The sequence below is a fragment of the Pavona decussata genome, unplaced genomic scaffold (genome assembly GCF_977016875.1).
Source record: "Pavona decussata unplaced genomic scaffold, jaPavDecu1.1 SCAFFOLD_6, whole genome shotgun sequence".
NCBI lineage: Eukaryota > Metazoa > Cnidaria > Anthozoa > Scleractinia > Agariciidae > Pavona > Pavona decussata.
The window spans coordinates 7,439,556-7,446,923 of NW_028145430.1; the positions used below are offsets into that span (position 1 = coordinate 7,439,556).

At 37.1% G+C, this 7,368-nt stretch overlaps 1 long non-coding RNA gene across 1 annotated transcript; it reads left to right on the top strand.

The window, feature by feature from the left end:
• Positions 1-4,189: 4,189 nt before the first annotated feature.
• LOC146489551 (uncharacterized) lies at positions 4,190-6,105 on the top strand. The gene is made up of 2 exons (XR_014865090.1): positions 4,190-5,114; positions 5,236-6,105. It is a non-coding gene; the product is annotated as an uncharacterized LOC146489551 (long non-coding RNA).
• The last annotated feature ends 1,263 nt before the right edge of the window (positions 6,106-7,368 follow it).

Genomic DNA, 7,368 nt, shown 5'->3' on the forward strand with positions numbered 1-7,368 from the left:
GCATTCCAGAGAAAGAAGTCAACGCTGTAGAAGGCAGTGAAGCCCTCGACACAAGGACGGTCCTAAACCATTTTTTGCAAACGGCGCTCGGCTTCCATGACCCAAGTAACACTATAGAGATCCAGCGCGTACACCGGGTCGGTAAGTCCATCAATGGTAAACCCAAGCCAATTCTTGCACGCTTTTTGCGGTTCCAAGATCGAGAAAGAATTCTCAGCCAAGGCTTCAAACAAAAAGACACTGAATATATGATACTTCAAGATTTTCCACAAGAAATAATCGAGAAGAGGCGCAAGAAGATGTCAAAGCTCAAAGAAGCCAAGGAGAAAGGGCTAAGGGTATCCTTTAGCAAATCAGAACCCGACAAGCTAATAATTAACGGAAAGGTTGTTTCATAAACTTTGAACTGTTTATTGTTTGAATATTATGCTATTTAGAATTATTCTTTAGATAAGCTGCGTTTCAGTGTACTCTATTAAAATACTATAATAAGGTACAGTGGAGCCTTTGCCGGCCTTGCTGATTAAGCGGCCAAGACTGGTCAGGCTTTCTTATTCGATACGAGTTCCACTCTCAAGGGCAGCACGCGGGATATTTTTCCTTGTTGCCCTCTTAAATTTAAATTTAAATTTTGTTTCCTTGTGCAATTCTTTACGTATGTACTTGTTTCTGTTTGCCTTTTTTCTCTTGTTTTCGCTGATGGCTATTTGGACGTGTCAAAATCTGATTTACATCCTCAATTCTTAGTTGTCATTGTTACTTCATTAGTATTTTTTAAACAAAACTGTATTTTTTTGTTCAGCTTTTTCCATTGTACTATTGTCTTTTTCTCTCAGTCACATGGGGTCTAGCAATGTTAATTTTAAATTATTGTCCTTAAATGTTCGAGGGATTCGTACCTTTGAAAAGCGGAAAGCCATATTCAATTGGCTCAGTAAATCTGGCGCGGATATTTGTTTCTTGCAGAAAAATTACTTATAGTAATTGTGACGTGGAAAATATTTGGAAGAAACAGTGGAGGGGTGATTAGTTTTTTTCTCATGGAACATGCCACAGCAAAAAGGCCGTTTCATTATGTTGGACGCAATTATACAGGATTCGCGTCATTGTCTTCTGAATATTTACGCTCCAAATAAGTGCAACGAGCAAATTCAATATTTTCAAAATATTTCAGAAGAAATTAAGTCTCTGACAGCAGAGTGTGATTCATCTCTCATTGTTGGAGGCGATTTTAACGTAATTCTTGACGAGGTTGTAGACGGGCGGGGAGGGAACAAGAAGAGGAAAGAGTCTGCTAAATTTGTCGAAGAAATGTGTGTAGAACATGACTTAATAGATATTTGGCGCATTCGCAATCCTACAGATACAAGTTGATACAATCCTACAGATACAAGGTTTGAACCAAAATCACTTGACGCTTAGTATAAGTAAATCTAAATTCATGATCATTGGTAGTAGTCAAAGACTGAATAAGATTGATTCTATTTCATTTAAGGTTAATAACATGGATCTTGATGAAGTAAGTTCGTTTAAGTACTTAGGTATTGTTATCAATAATCGTTTAACTTGGCAAGAACATGTTGACCAAATGTTTACTAAGATAAATAAGAAGCTGGGTCTACTTAAACGTATTCGTTATTGCCTACCTTTAGATGCTAGATTGCTGTTTTTCAACAGCTATGTTCTGCCTTTGTTTGACTATGCTGATATCGTATGGGGGGATAGGGGTAATTCCACTCTAATGTTGCAACTTCAATCTTTACACAATAAAGCTGCAAAAATAATTTTAGATTTGCCCATTGGATCATCTGCTAGTGAGGCCTTGAATAAACTGAAATGGAAAAGTCTCGCAAGACGTAGGGCCGAGCATAGGGCAACTTTTATTTATAAATGTTTGAATAACTTATTTTCTCATCGTTTTAATATTGAATTCAATAAGGATAAACACGATTATAATACTAGATGTAAAAATAATATCCGTAAGAGTGCATCTAGTAGGAACTGGGGGCATTGGACATCGACAAATTTTGCCTCAAACGATTGGAATAAATTAGACCTTTCAATCAGACAAAGCCCATCATTAGCTAGTTTTAAAAGAGTGGTAAGAAATGTAAATAGTCTTTAGTCTAATTTTTATATATTCATATATTAGTCTTTATTTTTCTTTATTATTATTATTATTATTATTATCATTTTTTTTTTTATTCTTTTTAATTTTAGAGGACTCTTTTGTAAATCACTTATTAGTGACATTGATTTCCTCAATAAAGATTATTATTATTAAGGTTTACATGGCGCCAAAAAACACCAATTATCCAAAGACGGGAAGGATAAAAGATTGATAAAGAACTGGCGTCCAATATCTCTTATAAATGTGGATGCGAAAATAGCGTCAAAAGCTCTAGCATAACGTTTGGAAAAGACTCTTCCTGAAATTATTCACTACGATCAGAATGCGTTTGTCAAAGGAAGAACGATTTTCGATGCGATCAGAACGATAGAAGATGTAATAGAGCATACTAAACAGAAAGGCTTGTCTGGAATTTTAGTAGCCGTTGACCTTGAGAAAGCTTTTGACACTCTTAATTTCAATTATTTAATAAGAATATAACACGAATTTAATTTCGGACCTAGTTTTATCCAGTGGATACGCGTGCTGTATAAAAATGCCTCAAGTTGTGTGATGAACAATGGTTTTTCAACAGGGCCTTTCTCATTAGGAAGAGGGGTAAGACAAGGTGACCCTCTCTCTCCTTATCTTTTTATAATCGCATTAGAGGTCTTGGCGATTAGGATAAGAAACGACGATTCCATTCAAGGCTTTAAAATTGATGAAGTTAATGTAAAGCTCAACTTATTCGCTGACGATATGACATGTTTTCTGAAAGAGAAAGGGTCTTATACCAGCCTATTTCGCCTCCTCGACGACTTTGGAGAGTGCTCGGGGTTGAAAGTAAATCATGAGAAGACAGAAGCCTTAGCCTTTGGTGACAGTTCTATATGGGAAGATTTATCTAACATGCACAACCTTCGCAATGTTATAAAAATTCTAGGAATCTATTTCGGTGGTAACGATAAAGAAAGGGACGACTTAAATTTTAGGGAAACTTTAAAGTCGATAAAGAAATCTTTAAATCTATGGAAATGGAGAGGTTTGTCACTTTTAGGGAGGATACAGATAGTTAAAACCTTCGCGATTCCCAAATTTATGTTCAGGGCATCAGCCATACCTATTTCTAAAGAACTTATAAAAAATGCGAATTCCATTTTCTTCAATTTCATCTGGAATGGCAAAGATAAAGTTAAAAGAAATGTTCTCACCTCCACCATTGAGAGTGGTGGCTTAAACATGCTCGATATTGACTCAATGATTCGTACAAAACGTGTTTCCTGTTTAAAGAAATATTTGGAAGATTATCCTAGTCCTTGGAAGTTCTTCCTCGATGAACGTCTGTTATCTGTGGGTGGTAAATTTGTACTTCATTGCAATTTCGATACTACCGAGGTAAGAGTAACATTGCCGCTCTTCTATGAAAAGTGCTTCGATTCCTGGTCTGATATGAACAACAATACACCACTTTCGTTTCAAGAGGTTGCGAATCAAATTGTATGGAACAATAAGTTTCTTTGTGTTGACAAAAAATCGTTTTTTAGAAGGGATCTTTTTACCATTGGCCTCTTAAAATTAGGGGATTTAATCTCGGGTAACAGTACAGCATTTAGCTTTACGAATCTACTGCTCAATCCTGAGCAACGTTTTTTTTGTGATGAGTATCATTGACTCCATCCCAGTTCATTGGCGCATGATAATAAAAGAAGCTTCATTTCTACCAATAGTTTTTCCAGTTCCAGATGTTCCCACCATCACTGTTGATGAAAGTTCTTTAAAAATTTTTGATGTCTCTTCTAAACAAATTTACCGCCAGTTCCAGGCGAAGAAGCAGGAAGTGCCTACTGCTCAAAAGAAATTGTCTGATAAATACCCACACTCTGCTGTCTCTGCCGGAGAGGGGGAGAGGGGGAGAGGGGGAGAGGGGGAGAGGGAGGGAGGAAGGGAGGGAGGGAGGGAGGTAGAGAGGGAGAGGGAGAGGGAGAGGGAGAAAAAAAAAGGATTTCGGTCCAATTGCCTTGATGTCTGGGTTCTTAAAACTGCGTATAAGCATTCCAACAACAGTATGGCGCAGAAAATCGTATCACATTACCTTTCTCTGTGAACACTGCACTGTAAAATCACAAAGTTAATAGGGAATCGCACAGTTATCAGTAATTCCTTTTGTCTCTTGTAGGAAATTTCGTTACATTGCTTACAGACAACTCGTCGTTGGTGTTGGGGCTATCTCGGCAGAAATGTGGTGGTTGCGCTCCTGTCCTGTGAGGCCACAAAATACGAAGTACATTTCTAGCGGATTTTGGTCCTTTGCACACGACGTTAACGCCACCAAACATACGAAAAAGACGAATAAAACCTTTTTTATTTATAACAGATTGCCCTGATTTTATGCCGTTTTTGAGCTCGATTCCAACTTTCAGGTTTTCTCGGTATGTTGACACATTAAAGAGATGTATGTCAAAAAAATAATAAATGTGAAAGTGTCTATTCATAAATACAAGAACAATTTACAAGTGTCTTTTACTGTCTTGGCGTTATTTCTGAAGCGACTGCGAATTTTGATATAGCTTTGCTCTCTCGTGACCTCTTACTAGATGTCCCAGCCGTCTGCTCTGTTTCCTCGCTTTCCATTGTTCGCTTACACATTTCTCACAAGGCTTTCTGCTGTGGTGTTTGTTGAATTTTCGGTACTGCACTGGGAATTAAATCCGTCTACTTTTTAAAACCCATTTCTCGTATATATATACACCCTCAAAGCAGTCCAATGGGAAATGAGCGCCACAAATTACTAAAATTTTGTTCGGCTCTATAAAATCACCCCGCTCCAAGAACAAATTTAATCGACTGTCGCCTTAACTGATGAAGTCTCTTGGAAAATCCTGTTTTGTTAGAATGCCACAAAACTGGACACAGCGGATTACCATATTGGAATAAGAAAATAAATGAATATTTGGTGGAATTTATGTAGACACGTGCGTATTACAAAAGGTCGGGAAGGGAGAAAGTTCGGAATTATTAGTTCTTTATATGTTCTGCATGTATAATTTAACCTATTGTGCGTCCGCTGGCCGCTCCATTGCCGGATTAGCTTTGCTAATGGCAATTATGCTCATTAAAGATTAAAGATTCACTTCCTGTCGGTAGAGATCCACTCGTGACGTCACGGAAAAGATGGTGTAATCAAAATGGCGGGCGCTTCGAATTTGCAGCGGCCTTTTCCAACTGAAAACGCGCTCGCTTTAAAAAAATTTACAGATTCGGCATACTGAAAATGTGTACTTTATGACTATGTGACCAGAAAAATTCGCGTTTTGGAGGTTTACATGCCCTTAAAGACCATATACTAATAAGGAGGAGGTTTTATCGGATATAAAACCACTGCACATGATGTTTTATCGACCATTTGATAGGTCAATGGGCTTACGATTTATAAATAAATTTTTGAAATATAATTATTGCTTTTTTTATCAAGAAGAAAAGATTGACTTACATCTTTATTCCACTTTATGCATCTATTATATCATTGATGTAACACGTGAGAGAATTCATCGAGAAAAGAAACAATATTTTGGTATTTTTATACCACACTTTTTTGCTGATCTAGGAAAATTGAATTTTGTAGTTTTTATAGTTTTTTTATTTCTTCTTAAATCTATTGAGCCATTTGTAAAAAGGATTCACTCTAAACTTTACCTTAAATTGCTTTTTCACCGGAAGATTACTTTAACAAGAAGCCGCTTCAAGCATACTCTATTTTGAAATTCTGGTCTATAACTGACTGATATTTTAATATTAGTAAAATATCTCTAACTCTTACGAGCAAGGTACTGAAAGGTTTTAGATTTAGGGCCTGATAACTGACGTTTATTGTTTTAGGTTTTGAATAAATCCCGACTTATCGAAACTGACAGATGCCTCCTCTGTAGCCCAATTGTGATACATATGTATTAATTTATTTCCATATTGCTCAAAATATACTCTTGCAGGCAAACATCGCTTATTTTTCTAATTGATTACATAGACTAGCTGGCCTTGTTCTTTGCTGTACATTTGTTTAATCATCAGCTTTGCTAATCGTGTTATCACTGGCGTGGAGGAATGTTTGAGCGGCCAAGAGAAGAGAAAAATATGCGCCGAACGTCCTGCGCCGTTGCGAAAAGGTATTCTCAGCTAAGTGGAATAATTCATACTTCCAAGCTTTTGCTAAAAGTCTCTGTTTTTTTTCTCTCAAAGATAGTAGAACCTGCTGAACACGACCAGTGTGAAAAGAAAAAAATAAGAGCTCATTTTCTCCCTTCCTCATTACGTCGCGACTACTCGCGGTATACATTTTGCACGCGCTCGCGCGTTTTCAACTATCCATGAGACCAATGATAGACTACTTGCAGTATGTTTTAGGTGCTTCTTTCACTTTTAGCTTTTTTATTATCTTTTATTATTCTTATTGTCTCCAAACTGGTAAAACACTTGCTACGAAGGAGGGCGAGATCTGCTTAAAATCCTCAAATTGGCAAAAAGCCGACCCTCTTTCCCTTCATACATGTGTAGACGCATCTGGCTGGGAGGTCTTTAGAGCCGCCTTAATTTTCGAAAATTTAACATGAGATAAATAAATGACAAATAAATTTAAATACATGAATAAATAAATTAATTAATTTAACATTTGAGCATGCAGATTACAGTTTCATAATAGAAATGGGGGTCACTCAGCTTGTTTGACTAATTAAAGCCAAAATAAGTTTTGCTGTTGCTATGAGAAAAACGACCATGACTTGTTCTTCAATGATAAGGCATTTGTCTGATGCCATTATTGTCACATGAACAAGTAAAAAGTGGTAGTATTGATTCGCCAATTTTATGCGCTGGAAAGAGCTGGAAACCGTTGTCAGCCACCTTTACCTTTTGTTATGATCCCCCTTTGATCATAGTATTCTGATAAACAAGCTATGTAGGTTAGATATTCCCTGTAGTGTTGCAAATTTGATTATAGATTTCCTTTCGAACCGATTTCAACGGATTAAGTTAGCAAAGGGCTGTTACTCCGAGTGGGGTTCAGTCCCCTCCGGGGAACCTCAAGGTATCAAATTGGGCCCGTAGCTATTCATTCTATTTATCAATGATCTAGATATTAATTCACCATATCCATGGAAATTTGTCGATGACACCACATCCTCGGAGATAGTTTCGAAGGGAAATGCAAGCAACGCTCAGGATATGACCGATCCAGTAATCGAGTGGTCTCTGATAGGGTGCAAACA